We start from the raw sequence: 17,010 nt of genomic DNA on the forward strand, positions 1-17,010 counted from the left end.
TAAGCAGATTTGTAGAAATTATTGTTATCCAGAGCTGGTTTGCCTCATTAGGAATCAGCAGTGGACAGCTCTTAAAATCTGACAGGGATAAATTCATCCCACCAAAGTAAAATCTGCTAAGGGATGATTCTGAATTATGTTATATTCATAACAGCATTTTCCTTCTGTTATTTAATACGGCAAAAATAACCATGCGTGAGAAATGATTCCCTGCCATCAACGAGGATCTGAAACACCAGGAGGGCTCAGGTCCTCCGGGCAAAAGAAATGGAGGAGCAAAGACTCAGAGCCAAAGTGCAGTGAGATCCTGGACACTCCCTTGTGGAATGGGCAGCAGGGAAGGGCTGCACGATGCAGCCGGTGAGTCTGTTGCACTTTGGTAACAGACACAAGATTTTGCTGCACCTGGTGTTTGCACAGAGACTGCTGTGACCCTGGAGGTGAAATCACATGAAGATCACCGATCCTATTCTGAGCTTAGCAGCTTTTCTTTGCCTCTCAGCCTTGCTCTCCCCTCTACCTCCTTTCCTTCTGTTCTCATGAGCAAGTTTTTTTGCAAAGAGGAAATGTTATTTTGGGAGAGGGGGAAGTGTTTGTCTTTCCTATGCAGCAAGATACCCAGCTCCCTGGGCAGAAGGTCACCTCGAAAGACCTCATGCATCATGCTGCTCCCATCATTTAATCTATGAATCGGCCAGGGGAGAAGGCCAGTGCCATAAAGCACAGACAAGGGTGGCCAGCAAAGCATGCACTTGTCACAGAACTAGTGCCAGAAATATACGGGCGATCAATCAGAGTTATAGCATGCTCTCCTTGTGGTTAGTTGATATATAATACTCTCAATCAATAACTAAGGAGGGGGGGAGAGAAGAAGGGGATTTGATTTAATATTTTCCTAGGCTTTGTAGAAAACGAAGATTTATTGCGACATTAAAAAATAAAAACCAACAAATTTAGCCTCTAGCTTAATAGCCAATTGGTCCCTGTGATACTGCTGGAATCGTATTTACTGCAGGTCCTAATACAAAGACATTAATATCTGCACACCTGCTCAGCCATGTCACGCTGGATATTAGCCAGCATGAAGCATGCATTTGGTCTTGACTTGCAAATAGCTTGCTTAAGAAAACATTTACTTTACCGCATTTAACATTTTGAATCGGTGAGAAGTTGACAAAATATCAGCTGTGTTAGCAAGGAGACCTCAGGACCTGATTTGGCTCGGCTTCGTGGTACTGAAAAACTCTAAACATCCGTAGGTTCAGAGCTCATTTAGGGGCCAGTCCTGCTCAGAACACAGTAACAGGTGGCTCTGTGCTGATTTCAGCCATTAAAGTTCCGAGCCAGGAGAGTACCAGCACCTCACAGCCATGTTTGCTTTCAGACCTGTGCTGCACTGCACTCAAACCCTGATCTCGATTCCCAGCAGATCGTCTGAACCTGCATAATTAGATCAGAATGTGTACATCTGAGCGTTTTGGTACTTCTCAAGTCCTGCTGGGTCAAAGAACGTATAAAGGTGACACACATGATGGCGATGCTGGGATTCACAAATCCATCACAACTCTAACAAAGCTCTGAGAGGCAACACGCTTTCCCATCTGCAAGAAAATCAACCCCCCTTTGCCCCCAGCCTTATCTCTTCCATGGGCATTTCAAATTCTTCTAAACATCCACAGAAGTCTGGCTCAAGTACAGTGGCAAAAGCTCAGATTTATGACACGCGTTGCAGTTCACAGACATCTTGTGAGATCCAAATATATGCTCCCTCCTTGCTCAGAGCACAAGGGTACCATGTGAATTTTGCCAAACAGTTGAACTTTTGAACCAATACGCCTTGCATAATGGGAAGACTAATGTCCTCCAGCTTAGGAATTACTCCATGTGTGACCTGAGCTATGGAGGAAATCAGCTCAGTAATTCCTGTGATATCTTCTGCCCTTCAACTCCATTGCCCACGTTATTCATTGGCTTGAAATTTATGTCATCAATTTGCAGCAAAGTGCAAGGCGAGTGAAGACCATCAGGGTCCTCATTTAGAGCTCGAGATACTAAATTTGTAGAAGTGCAGGTAAAAATGCAAAAGGGAGAGCAATGGAGTGTCAGACAAAACCTGCAGGAATTTCACAGCTTATTTACTCTTAGTCCACAGGCAAGAAACAAAACCATCCGCAACAGGAAAGTTACTGAAGGCAGTAAATAAATATTGTAATTGTCTCCATGAACTGCTGATAGATCCTTCATGACAAGAAAAATTACCTCCTTTTTCCTCCCAACAAGCATCAGATGCTTTACAAGTAGTTTGTTCTGTTGATTGTTTCTGTTAACTGAGCCCTGTTATAATTATGAAGCTCGTGATCTAGACTTAATCCCTGGCTCCAGTCTCCCCGGTCTTTGAGAAGACGTGATCTCAATCTTGGCACGAGCCATTGTGTTCAGTCTCCTAAAAAGCCTGCTCAGAGCAGACAAAGCTCCACAAACATTCCTGAGGTCAGAAATGAATGCGTATTTATTGCAACAATTGCTGTAGCACCGGCCATTCAGAGCTCCAAGAGCAAAACACAGGAGTTTCTTCAGCAACAAAACCAAACAGATGCCTCAAATAAACACAATCAGCAGAATATTCCTTTCAGTAATCTCCCTAGTAATTAATTTTCCTGTTATCACGAAAGCCAGTTCAGAGGCTGGGAAGAACAGCCCCGCTTTCTCCCAGCCCTGTGCCCATCCAGGACCTCAGCCCACCCCATCAGAGCCCACCAGAGGCCGCACTGCCTGCCTGCAGACAGATGACAATGGGTTCTTCCCCAAAAAAGCCAGTTCAGAAACGTATTTACCTCTTACAACAAAAGCAAGCGGACAAACAAGAAGGAAGCACACGTGGTGTTTAGGATAGCATGCAATTAAAGAATTAAAAATTCATACATTTTGATGGGAAATGGCACTGAAATTGCTGAGCCGTTAATGACTTCGAATGAACGGGGGTTTATCTCCTCACTCTACTGGCGTGTTCAGAACCAAGATAGAGCTTTTATCATTTTTTAATTGTTCCATCCGCTGCGTGTTGGAGATGTGTGCCTGCCTGAGAAGTTTTATTATTCCAAAGGGGGAAGGAAACTTTTCTAACCCTGCTGCTCTGGCCCTGGGCTGCGGAGCTGCGTGGTGAGGATGAGGCATGGGGAAGAAGAGCAGAGATGTACACCATGTATAATCAATGAATATATGGATGTTATAATTAAGAAATATACAAGAAAGTTAGGCTAAACAGGTTATCACGCTAAAAAAGAATGGATGGAAAGCTTACCCTTGTCCTGGGCTCGCTGAGAAGGATCCAAGAGGAGCAGTCTCCAAAAGAGATCCTTTCCCAGTGGTAGTCAGCTCTTAAATGGGGTCTAGGAGAGGTGGTCAGACAGAGGTTCAGGCCGTGATTCAGCAGTTTCCACACAACCATCGAATCATAGAATTGTTAAGGTTGGAAAAGACCTCTGAGATCATCAAGTCCAACCATCAGTCGGTCACTACCGTACCCACTAAATCACCACCATGCCTGCTCAACCTTCATCCTCTGGGTGGAGCCTGATCTGGAGATGCTCAGCTCCATTAGCATGGTACCCAGGTTCTTCTATCCCAGGTTCACCCAGCTGAGCCCTTCACTTCCCATTTGGGCTTTTATTAGAAGAAAGTCAGCTCTTTCAGAAGACAGCACTAAAGCTAAGCCCTTTCTGGTCCTCACATAAAGGCCTGAATGAAATTTATGGGCTGGAATGCCTTCTGCTGAATGACTGTCACCTGTTTTAAACTTTTTTTTAAAAACATCTATTATTTTTAGAAAGACAGATAGACGACCAGCTAGAAAGGTGGAGAGACATGAGCACATATACTGCAGAAAGAGCAATTCATACCAGCATCTTGCTGTCTAACTCTCTCTCTTTAAGAAGCAATTTTTTTAAACATTATTATTTTCACAGCCATAAAGACTCGACAGTTGATTGCATTTTTAAGCAAGCTGAGAGGCCCATCTGATCACAAATAGACCAGGCTGGAGCTCGAGGAGAAACCTCAGCTATTGGGAGAGGTGCAAGGCAGTTGGAAGTGGACGATAGCCAGCTCGTAATCACAGACAAGGCTGAAGTCTGACAGATGCAACACGATCCACTTGCAATGGAGAGCTCTATTTCCATCGTGTTAGAAAAGTAGCCTGATTATTCTCATTTCAGGAAGATGATGGGCATCGTCGGTTTATAATTTGGCCCTTCCGTTTTTTTAGCTCTTGATGGTTCTTTCTTTGATAATTGGAACTAAAAATGGCAAAAAGGATTTCGCTTACGGAATTCAAAGACTCAAAACAAACAAAAAAACAAGAAATCATTTAATGAAAAGGATCAATCAGTAATAATTACAGCTTGGAAGATGAAAACTTTGGGAAGCAATGGACATATGGAAGCAGGAAATTGGAAAGAGTTTTCTGAGCTTAACATCTGGTCAGATACACGCGCTCTAATAAGCATCAGATAAATATGTCTCCTTGCAGACCAGAATCATCCACCAATGGTATTTGCTGTGGGTTCCCTCACTGCCTGAATGCAGAGGGCCATTCCTACAGCTGCAGTGCTGCTTTTGTCCTATCTGGAGGAGTTTAAGTGTGATTTTAATGATTTTTCCCTCTTTCTTTAATCTGGTGCTGTTGGTATGGATGACTGAGCTCCAGAACTACGCACATCCATGTAAAGAAGCGTGGCCTTACACCAACAAAGGCTTACACCAGCTTTTCCCAGCAGCAGACCTGTCTTCCCAGCTCTGTGCTCTGAAGGGCACAACTGAGACCTGGCAGCTCTGCACTCTGGCCAGAAGCATTCACAAACTCTTAATTTATTAAGCACTTCCCATAGAAGTGCTTAACATTTAGGAATGTACTAAAAATTAGAGTGCAACTCTGCAGTGGGGCCATCATGGCTGTAACCACTGTGACTGCTGTAATAAAGACCATTTGTTTTTGCTGAATTTTAACACGCAGATGTAGCATGTCTCTGTTATTCCTCCATTTGGTAGAGGAAAATACCAAGAGGTGACTTATTTAAAATTACTTTTTTATTGGCATTTTCATTTCTTAAACATAAACATCATCTGGTTCACATTACTCAGCCAGCCACAAAGGAAATGGTAATAAGTTTTGTTGGTACTATTTTTCTCCGAGGGATTAATAAGGATAATATTTATATATGTATTAACAGATTGGCACATACCCTCAGGCAGTAGCAGAGAGAATACCAAACACCAGCAGTGCAAAAGCAAGTTGCAGGTGGCTGGCTATTATTGCATTTCATTGGGAAGAGAGGAGGAAGGGCACCAAAAGGACACCCCTCAGGGCCATGGATTACTGTAAGCAAAACCATCTTCTCAGGGCCATGGATTACAAAACCATCTTCTGTTGCTCCTCAGGAAGGGGACAATTCTGACTGATCTGTTTGGTCAGCTCTCACGGGCTGAAAACATGGAGCCAAACCCAACAACAGAATTTCAGCAGGGAGAATAAGGCAGTGTGTCTTCTAAAGAAGACTCTTCTTTTTATATATCCTGAATCTCCCTTAGTCTGTTCTGGTACGTGTTTATGATGGTACACATTTATGAAAGTGGCTGCTCTGATACTTCTGAGGGACCCCAGCTTAAATGTAAAGTCTTTTTGCTTGGTACAGCCCACAGAGCATGCATGCTCTTGGGTGCTCACTCTTGGGTGCAAATACCTCACTGAGCAGCTAAATTAAGAAACTTTGCAGCCAAAAGCAAGAGATGGGGATCTTCAGTCAGCATGAGACTATTTGGGGACTGAAGGTGACTTCTGCAGGGCACCCTTCTGTTTTCACCAGCTGAAGAGGGAGTGTAAAGTGGGATTTATCTCACTACCTGTTGGTAACGTGGTATCCAAGCAGGTTGTGCAGGTTCTGTCCACACCTCCTCTCACTGCAGAGATCCTATATAAAATATACTTCAGGATGGAATAACCAGGGAGAAGCTTGGTCCCAGCTCTGTAACCAAGGAGAGGGCATAAAGGGACCTGATGAGCAGCAACTGGGAGCTGTGCACAGCCTGTTCATCTCCTGAATCCCTGTCATGAAACAGGAGCAGATAAGCATAAGATGATGTTCAGATCATGGCTGCACAAGCTGATAGTATTTTGCTTTTTGCTCACCCATCTGACCTCTAAGAATGAACACTGCTCTGCCCTTCCAGCCCCTCCCCAGCTGATACCTTTTAACTCACACTAGGTCTGTGTAGGACCGTGAGCACTGAAGGAAGAACCCTGTGCCATTAGAGATGGAAGGGAAAAAGCAAGCTGTGATTGATGCCTGTAATACAGCCTGCACAAATCATAGAGCTCAGTGAAACTCCTATAATTTAAAGGAGAAATAAGAAGGGAAACATTATGTCCGCGTCACATATGATGGCTCTTGAAGTAAGACAAACACTGTGCAATCAGAGCAGACAGCAGGACACAGAAGAGAGGCCACACACTGAGATTATAAATATTATGGACCCCGAATTGTCCATTCCCAGGTCTGTGTGTCTGGAATGACAGCACCAATTTGGAACAGACTGCTGTCTCCATGCTAGAAGACTCCTTGGAGCATTAAACGAAAGGCTAAGCATCTTTCTCTGATTTAGCTGCTTTGAAGTGTTTTCCGTTCTTCCCACCACAAAGATTTTGTTTTGAACTAGCCTTTCTACAGGTCAAATGGACGTAAACTTTGGTGGCTGACTTTAATGAGAATTTCTTCACGCTCTGCAGATTAAAACCTGAACTGAACGCAGCTCGAACGCTCCTAAATCCTGCTTACTCTTCCAGGTCCTGCCCTAGGAGAGGGCTCACTGCCCTGCCCTGGGTGGATGGGAAGGATGCATCTGTGGTCCCAAGAGCAGCCCAGCTGAGGTCCCACCTGGTGTGCAGCTCCTGGCAGACCGAACCCCATTTGGCTGTTTGTCAGCAACCTCTCAGTGCTGCTGCTCCTGTTTTCTCAGCCCGCCTGGAAGGAGGATGGGAAGCAGCAAGGCTCCTGGATCTGTTAATCAACTTTATGAAAACCTGTGGGGTCAGAAGAGCAATCAAATAACGGAGGATGAGCCAGCGTTGCCTTCTGCACTTTCCACCTCTGTAGTCATTTCATCCCTCCTTCCTGCAAAATCAGCTCGCTTCGGCCTGACCTTGTAATGTGACAGCTCCGTTCAGCCTGGCAAAATGACGAAGATTTGTCCCTCTTCGTGTTTCTACGTTTGCCTTCACTCCGCTCCTCCGATCCGTTTGCTTCAAGCTCAGGCTCCCTAATTGTATTCCGATGGAGACAAACCTCATGATTAAGACTCAAACGCGAGCCTCGCCGAGCCGCAGCAGCGCCGGCGTCACAGACCCTGAAATTGCAAACTCAATCTTTCTGATGGATTTAATTTGGGGATCTGTTTTGTCACCCTCGTGCTGGGTGCAGTCCCCATCCTGCCTGCCCCTCCTTCTCTCACTCCCCCTGGCAATTTCCTCATTGCTTAAAAATATTCAGTGAGGCTCCATCAAAGCCAATATTGAGACTTGTATTATTGTTGCCAGGGGTGACATTAGATGAGAATTATATGAAACAATAAGGGCGCTGGAGTATAATCCATTTGACATTTGGAACATGTTCCCAGTGCTCTGTGCTCCTCGAAACATTCACACAACAGAACCATCTTCATTTTCATCACAATATTTGTGTGTGCACGTGTGAACAGATTTTTCTCTCCCTTTATTTCTCTGTTTGGTCATTCTCTTTTATGCCAACAAAAGAGAAACACCTCGCTGCCCTGTCCAAGTGTCATTTTTGCTCATTTGTCAGAGGACAAAGAGGAGAAGTAAACTCCTCTCAGCATACAGCTGGGCTGGAGCTTGTTGCTCTTGCTGAAGGCTTGGATTCCTGCACGTGCCCCTAGGATGTAAGGGGGAAGAAGCACTTTGGTTTGGACTTGCATCGGGTGCAGACAAGGGGGGTGTGAGTGCCTGACCACCCCCTGCCCTCCTCCCCTGCACAGTGCCAGCCAGGATCTCAGTTTGGGTCCTCAGCCTGAGCACAGTGCACTCCTGAATCCTTCATGCTTGCAGTGTTTTGTGCTTCTTAGGTACAGTGCCACGAGTTCAGGCCCTCACACCACACTGGGCAACTGCATGCAGGCACAGCTGCCATGTGAAACCCAAATTCCTCAGACCCACAGCAGTGCCAAGTGGACACACAGATGAGCTCCTCCGCCACGGTCTCATATTCCAAGTAATTATATCAATTCTGAAGGATCCTCCCATTTGCAGGCTGGATTCCCCATGCTCAGCTCCTGCCCGCAGCACTGGGGCTGTGAAACAAACCCATACAGCCCCGATTTGCTCTTCATTCACAGAATGTGCAATGTTGCACATTAAAGAGGACACAGAACACGGGGTGGATTTGGCAGAGGTTTTTAAGCACTTGGGATTCCTGCTAATTTTAGAGAGCTGTTGGTATTTGTGATGTGCAAGAGAAATAAAAATGTGGGGAAAGTCACAGTGGTCAGAGCAGGCAAATTTACATTCTGAGATTACACCGGCACATTCTTCAGCACAACTGCATTAAAAATGTGTTTATCCCATCTAATATCAGTGCTTTACATTATTTTTGCTTTAGAAATCATTATCTTGCCAGCTCAGCTGCATGTTCTGAATTATTTACTAGGAAAACTGTGCATCTAGCCTGGAGATTCAGCCCGGGTTTGTTCCGAGTTTCCCAAAGGTTCATGAACTTGTTTGAGTGCCTGGGCTGATTTATGGGGCTGACGTGAACACAGGTGAGTCTCATTGGCTGCTGCTTGAGATTCTGGTCTCATTCTCCCTCAAATCTCGAAGCGAAGCTTATGGAACATGAAACATCCTGAACTGCAAATGAATGAAATGTTTGTAGAAACCTGAGCAAAATGAAACAGTGAGAGATCCTGCACAGACTGTTCCTGCACTGAGCACATCCCACTGACCTGCTGCAGGTCCCCACTGCAGAAGGAGCCAACAAAATACAAAGCTGCTCAGATGGCCGAAGTGCTGGAGACAGGGAGGGAAAAGGGTTTGTGTCCCGAAGGGTTTTCTAGGAATTCAACTTTTCTTCTGTTAACAATAGATATGGGATTTTTCAAAAATCATATTATTATTCCAAACGATCCTCCACCATGATGATTATACTTTTGCTCTTCCTCCACTCTGTTAATGAAAACAGTGGCAAAATGAAGTGTCATTTGGAACAAATGGATTAACACTTTCTGTTTCAGAACCTCTCTTTCTCCCAGCACGGAGATGCGCTGATGTGGTTCCTTACCCACAAACAGTCCCAGACTGGGGGTTTTCCATGGCAGAAATCAGAAATGTCCTCTTCTGTTCATAACCAGTGACTGCACCCCATTCCCTGACGTCATTTTCCATACATTGGCCCTTCTGATGACAAGTGATGCAACCAGATTTAGGTTCTCCTCCTCTCCAGGCACAAAACCTAGCAATGCATCCTACAGGCAGGAAACTCTCTGTGGGATCTGTTAAATTCTTTCTACCCAAAGGGATGCTGAAGAGGCTGAGCTTCAGCAGCCAACCTCTCAGTCCTCAGGCAGCTGCTGCAGCCCACAGCTCACACCAAGAGGCTAAAGATTTCCCATCACTTTTCCCATTGGAAAGCACAGGATGAGCTTTTTATTTTGCAGTTATGGAAATGACTGGGAGATGTGGGGCAAGACAAAGGTTGCCTTTCTAAGGTGTGTTTAATAGGAGATGCTGCCTTCGCTGCCAGCCCTCTTATGAGGTCCTGCTTATGAAACCCCAGTCCTGTCCTCCTAACAAAGCAGGAAGATAATTAAATTTCACAGTGCAGTTACACCTGAGTAAATATTGTCTATAAAAATCAATTGGCATTTATTGTACTTAATGTATAATAACTATTGTTATAAATCTAAATTATCCTTATAAATCTAAATTAAGTGCCTAGGTTTAAATGTATTTAGGACATTTAATTAATAAAGAGTTACCAACTAACCATTACTAATCTGTTTACTCTGAGCCTGATTTCCATTTCCAAAGGATTTATTTCTCAGCGCTGTGTGTGGGAGGGGAAAAGTGAGACTACGTGAAGGGGTTCAAAAAGCTGCTGAGGGTACAGAAATAGCTACAGGAAATTACCTCATCTTTTCCCCATTGAGAAATGCCAGAACCTGAAATTTTCAAAGGAAAAGGTCCATTCTGACCCTAAAATACCTTGAAGTGCTTGAGAAGCATTACCCCATCCCTGGAGGTGTTCAAGGCCAGGTTGGATGGGGCCCTGGGCAGCCTGGGCTGGTATGAAATGTGGAGGTTGGTGGCGTTGCTTGTGGTGGGAGGGTTGGAGATTTGTGATCCTTGGGGTCCCTTCCAAACCAGGCTATTCTATGTGTGAGAAGTTTTCAACTCTGGGACATCACGTTTCAATTCAGTAAGGAGAAGTTGTAACCTTCTGTTTCCTGGGTGCACCAGGTGAGGATTCCAGGTTTCCTCCTGCAGAGCAGCTCAGTGCTTTGTGTTCTAACACTCACGTTCTGGTCAGTCAGAGCCATGTCACTGAGTCCGTGCACTTCAGCTTGCTGCTCTCCTTCCCCCATTTCAAATTCCCCTTTTTGAAGCCTTTCAATGTTTTTCTTTTGAAATGGTACTTTATCACTCAGTTTCTTTCTATACGATTGAACAACTGACTGAACAACTGCAAATGAAGCAAATGTTTTGTTCCAGCTGGAATGATTTCTCATCCAGTTTTGTTTTGCTACGAAGTCGGAGAACATCATCCGTATCAAGTCAAGCCCCAAATACTTCACACCAGCCGCTGAGCATCCCTGCCCAGCAACTCTGCAAAGCCCCCAGTGGTTACCAATGGGTTGTTCTTCCCTCTCTCCATACCAACACCCACTTAGCTCACATAAAGCCACAGAGTCAAATCAGGATTAAGTGCAGCATGGTGTGGCTGTGTTAAACCAAAACCAGACCTAATAAAATGATTAAGATAAAAACATATGATTATGGGCAATACCAATACATTTCTTCTGCTGCTGGGAAGTGATTCATACTTTTCCTCCATGTAATGCCATCACATAGGCTAACAGCTCTCCCAGCCCCATCCTTATTGACCTGAAGCCATTAAACTCATTGAGTGCACTGTAAGATGTGAGTGGTCACAGCCCAGCCAGGTGAGAAGGAGTACTGGTAGCACTGAGCTGTTGTTCCCTCCTCGCTACACTGAACAGATAATTCCCAGCACATTCAATTCAACCCTTTGCACAGGACGTAAAGCAAGGTTTATGTACTAATTAAGCCAGAGTTGAAGGTTATAGTCAGACACTCAATTGCAATTGTTCTAGTGCATTTTAATTAGTTAATCGCTTGTAGAAGCCAGCTTCCCCTTCCCTGCTCAGGCAGGGTGAGGCTGTGGCGTGGTGCACTGAGCAGGCACTGTGTGTGATGGGGGAGGACTGGGACAGCCCCCAGCCCTCAGCTCAGCCCTGCAATCTGCACTGAGCTGAGCTCCTGTGCCCACACCAGCACGAGGTCTGGTGGCATCACAGCCCCCCTGCCAGGGCTCTGCTGAGCCGCCTCGTGTGTTAAATTCCAGAAGAGCAACTCAAAGGAAGATACCTTCTAGGAAGATGAGATGTCCTATGGGATTTCTGTCTCTTTCTGCTTGATTCAGACTGAGGTTGGCAGATGGAAGCAAGCTCCGTCCTAAAGAGAGAAAGAAGTTGAGAAAACATTCTGAAATGAAGCCTAGCATCTCTGTGCTAACAACTGCTCATCTCTGGGAGTGACATTTGACTTCATCTGTCTAACTAGCTTGACGGCTTCTCAGTGCTTTTTCTGATTGGGATAATTTATTTGTTTTCATGCTAAGTTTTATTGCTTATTGATTTTCCAAGTCATTCTGAACCTATGTCAGTTTTTATCTGCTCAAAGTAATAGAAACCATTTTGTAGAAGATACACTGTGTAAAATCTTACTAAAACCTACAAGTGCTGTTAATTACCACAGTGACAGTCCCAAGGCATGTGAGCTGCATGCAGAGGACACGGGGCACCCACCCACCTCCCCCTGCAGAGAATGAATGGGACACACAGCCACACCACCTCCTCAGCTGGCTCCCATGTGTTTCCTCAAGGGCTTCAAGGAGTTCACAGCATCACAGAATCGTTATGGTTGGAGCATCCCACCCCCACCATGCCCACTAACCCTTCTGGAGGTGCTGCTCCAAGCCTCCCCATGAGCCTGGGATGTGCTGACACTGCACCCGCAGAAGGGAGGGTGGGGAAGGAGGAGGGGAGCACAGGGAGGAGGGGAAACGTTTCTCAGTTTAGAAAGTAATAATGCGGCTTAATTGTGGCGGCAGCTGGCAGCGCGAGGCAAAGTGAGGTGAGGCCCAATTACTGCACTTGGCAGCTGTCTGCTCTGCTGAGTGTGCTGATGGAGGAGGGCAGGCTCCTTCCAGCAGGCGGGTTGGAGATGAAGACCGGGAGATGCACCAGGAGGGAGATCCCTCTGACACCAAACAGGGATGGGGAACTCCGAGGTGCTCCCAAAGGGACCCGGCAGAAAAAGACAAGGAAAGGAAGCCCACCTGAGAATGGAGACCAATTCTAACTTCAGGAAAGGTGAGGAACAGGTGGGTATGGAGACCCTGCCCGAGGTTTCCGAGCTGCCTGCAGCCCGTTGTGCCTCCCTGCAGAGCAGGGTGTGCTCCCAGCTGCAGAGGTGCCTTTTGGGGATGGGATGTGACCTTGGGGCCTTCTGCTTAGCAAAGACTCATGCATACAGTTCAATGTATGCTGTTAAATGCATAGAATTTCCCTCCCTTTCTCCTTTTGTCCTCTTCCAAGACTGAGCAGTATGAAGGAGAAATGCAACTGGGATGGCTTATATTTTCATAAGAGGAACTGGACTTGATTTTCATCAGCACTGAGATCCCTCTCCTCCATTTAGGTTATAGCAAAGGTCCTGAAAATAATCTGCTCTAAGATTCCTTCACATTGCCAGTTTCCAAGGAGCTGCAAAGCCCCTTCGTTCTCCCATTTCTCAGCTCACCACCATGCAATGATGCTGAAATTGTTGATTAGCTGACATCCAACGCTTAAATGTTACAAGCATTTCCTATTTATTTCCTGGGCAGAGAATTACCACTGTGTGTTATTTTTATTTTAAAGACCCAGCTTCTGAAACTACTTAAAAAGCTTTTGATCAAAGATGTACAGTGGTGCTGACAGAACACAGAAGAGTTTTTGCTAGGGAAAGCCATCATTAATTATCAGACTGTAAGTAGCACTGATAGCACAAGCATTTGATTTTGATTTAATGTCTAAATAAGCTCGCTTACAATGGCAAAGTGCTTCTCGTTTAATTGAAAAGCACTAAGTTTTCTATCTCCCCTTCTTATTCTGGCCACAGTCCAGGTGTAGAAATAGAAAGAAACATGAACAGAATGGAAGAAGTCAGTGTGAAAAAGTGTCAGAGCCAAGGGAGCCCGCTGAGCCTTCTGCCAACACCACTGCTGAGTTGTCTGCAGTTCTCTGGGCCACCTCATCTCTTTGGAGCTGCCCTCGCCCTCCAGATCTCCTGCCATCCCAGCCTGGTGTCGGTCCATCTGTCCATCCCCTCTTTAGTTCTACCTCTCCCTTTACATCTCATTTGCTGACATCACATCGCCATTGGCTTCTCCCATCCTCCTCCAAAAGGGAAATTTTCATCTTGAAACAAGTCTGCGCTCACAGACAAGCTTAGAAAACAGAGATGCTGCCTTGCCAAGAGGAGAGGAAGGACTTTGGAGAGCCTCATCTCGCTCACACGTCCTGCGTCTTCACGGGCGCCCATGGTTTTGCAACCTAGCAGACAGCAATAGCTGATATTTTTAGTGCTGCCAGACACTCGATACCTGCCAAGGTCACTTTCTGACAAAAGCACTGATGAGCCGGCAGGGCAGTGTGTAACAACCCCATCACTTCCCAGCAATTGGCTTCAACGTGCGTGCTGCCACTTGCCAAGGCGAGATGCAGCTGGCGAGGCACGACTGCGGCTGCTGCACCGCTGCGCCTCTGCCTCTGCCCAGTGCGTGGTGCTGGGTGCTGTGCAGCTGCTGAACACTGTGCTGCTGAGGAATGGGCTCTGTGGGGATGCTGCTGGAGCAACAGCTGCCCTCTGCTTGGGAGGGAGCGTGATCTTGTCACTCATTTCACTGATGGGGAGAAAAACCTGGACGAGCGCACGTTGAGTGGGAAAAAAAGGAAAGCCTGATTTCTTTTTCTCTAAGCCCTGTGTGATGAATGCTGCAGAGGAAAAAAAGCAGGACTGTCAGAACTGGGAGAGAAAATCATTTCTCTCTTCTTGTTCCATCAGCCCAAGTGGTTAAAATGAGCATGAAGGAAAGAAGGGAATTGATTCCTCTGCCTGTGGGCAGTGGAACTCCCTGGCAAGTCCATGCCACCAGGTGGGACTATTTTATTGTGGTCAGCTATTATCTCATAGACCCACCTTCTATTGAACTCCCCCTCTGCTGCTTTAGGCAGATACAAAAGCCTGTCTGCAACTTCAGAGTCAGCCCATATGACACTGGGTGGGAGATGCATCCTCATCCACACTCAGACACTGCAAGAGGCAAACTCCAAATGGAGATGATGGTCTCATGGGCAGCGGTGAACTGTGCTGACAGTTCCTCTGCACTGCCCAAACTGAATGCTCATCAATGGTTTTCCACTTCAAGTGCCTTCTACAAGCGTTAATGAACTAACCCTTATGATAGCTCTCTCAAGGAAGAGCTCTGTGCAGAGGGGAAGATGAGACCAAGGCTCAGTGGAGCTTGCGGGGCATGGAAAAACCTCTGTGGCTCAAATAGCTGTCAAGCATTGCTGTTAGAAACAGTGCAGATCAGAAGAAAACTACAATTATTCCATCCTTAAATCAAATTAGTGGTTAAGGAAGGTAAACTGAGGCATAGTTCATCACATTAAGATCTTAAAGCCTAGAGCAAGTGTCAGACCACAAAGGCTATGCTCAAGTGGCACATAGCACAGTTCCATCCAGCTGCAGATTAACATCTCTGCTAAATGACTTTAAACCTAATGACATGTGACATGCAAAGATCAGACTGCTCAGCACTGCAAGAAATACAGTGAGAATGATTGTTCATGAAAAACAAACCTCAGGAGGATCCCATGCCACCCAGCTCAAATATCACTTTGGATGGGAAGGAATGCTGGAACAGTCGATTTGCCATCTTGCCAATGTGTAAAAGATGGACTGGATATTTAGGAAGAGGTGACTGTCACGGTGTGCCTGGGCAGAGGCTGTACTGACAAAAAAAAACAAGATTCAGACACTGAAAAATTGACCATTTCAAGATTAAACTACAAATTTATATCTGACTTATCATTTTCCTCTTAATGTATAAATGTCTTATCTGAGGCTCAGCAGAGCTGCATGCTCCTGCAGGCTATGGAAAGCAATTTTCTTAATGAATGAATATTAGCTCGACAAGCTTACAAACCCTGATCTTTGACAATGACTGCCCAGCCCATCAGATGGAGGGGTGGACACGCTCAGGCCGTGACCTGAAATGCAGCCAAAAACCCCAGCAGCAGCAGAGAAGTGATGAAAACGATGACAATGTAGCATGTGGACACCAACCTGGGAGGTTCTGATGCCTAAGGAAATGAGTGGGTGAGATGCTGAGATGGACCTGGAGAAGTTAAGGATGGAAGAATCCATCTGCTGGTGATCAGATGGATTACTCAGAAGTTACAGTTGTTCTTCTAGAGCTGGGAAGGAGCTCTGGCAGCCTGAGCTGATGCTGAATCCTCCAGTCCTTCCTGCTCACCTCTGTCACTGGACATCTATTGACTGGGGAGCGATTAACAGGGAGGGGGCTTGAAAGCTGAATCAAACCTTGGAATGTGCTGCTCTGACCATAGAACATGAGAGATAGCATCTGATGCAATGGCAGTAACCTGCCCTGCCTGCAGGGCTGAGGCAGACACGGTTGGCAAAGATTCTCTCCCTTTCTTGGTCTCACTGCAAAAGCAGAACTTATCCCTCAATGCGGGAGAAAGCAAAACTCTGTCTGAATTACTGGTTTCAAGGCTTTCTCATAATGCTGCATAATTTAAAATAGGAAAGAAAAGATTCAATTTAACCCTTTTTTAACCTTTTATTTGGAAAATCGGAGGGGAAAAAAGTAATTCTAGATGTTAGGGAAAGTTTTCCTTCCAGCTCGAGGATCTTCAGGAGTGATCATAAAACAAACAGTAATTTATCATCAAGAAAGCTTAGAACTGGAAAACGTAACAGCAACAGTACCTTTCCAAGAGGGCACATCTAGCTCTTCCAAGCTCAGACCATTAGCATGTGCTGAGGATTTCAGTCAGCCATTCTGGGTTGTGCAGTAGAAAATACGTTTTACTCCATCCAACCATCACAGAACTGCTCGTCACCTCCTTGAACACCCAGAGCTGCTGTGGACGTGGCTGTGATGTAAAGGAACTGCATCACATGCCCAGAGATGTGTCTGATCTGCTGGGGGTGCTGGACATCTCACTTGCCTCCTCCAGCTACAGGCTGCGATGCCACCAACCCCACAGCCCTGTGGGACTGGAGGTGACTTTGTGCTGAGCTGTGAAGTCAGGCTGAGAAACAGACGGCTTTTCTGGGGCATCTTCCTCCTCCTTACAGCAATGTAAAACACAGTGTCATTATTTTCCTTTAATAAAGTGGAACAAACTTAAGATGCTTAAACGTTGATTAAAGGCTTTGATCTCTGAAAGTGCGATTAGTGTCCTTCTGTCGAGGAAAGTCACTTTGAGGAATGTATATGCTGATTCCACATAATCCCCCTATTAATTCTGTGTCAGATACAGTGTTTACTGGAAGCACACGACAAGCCTTTTCTTCTTCCTCCTTTTTTTTTTCCACCATGAATTATTCTTAACCTGGCATTTCCG

General features: G+C 45.7%; 1 long non-coding RNA gene across 2 annotated transcripts in view; it reads right to left on the minus strand.

Moving 5' to 3' along the window:
* The window catches only part of LOC149915130 (uncharacterized), a 218,773-nt gene that overhangs the window by 48,943 nt on the left and 152,820 nt on the right, over window positions 1–17,010 (minus strand). For both annotated transcript variants that reach the window (XR_016459678.1, XR_016459679.1), the window contains exon 6: window positions 11,672–11,758. This is a non-coding gene — a long non-coding RNA (uncharacterized LOC149915130). The remainder of the gene's footprint in view (window positions 1–11,671; window positions 11,759–17,010) is intronic.

This window comes from Phasianus colchicus, chromosome 24, assembly GCF_987193195.1.
Source record: "Phasianus colchicus chromosome 24, bPhaCol1.hap1.1, whole genome shotgun sequence".
Lineage (NCBI taxonomy): Eukaryota > Metazoa > Chordata > Aves > Galliformes > Phasianidae > Phasianus > Phasianus colchicus.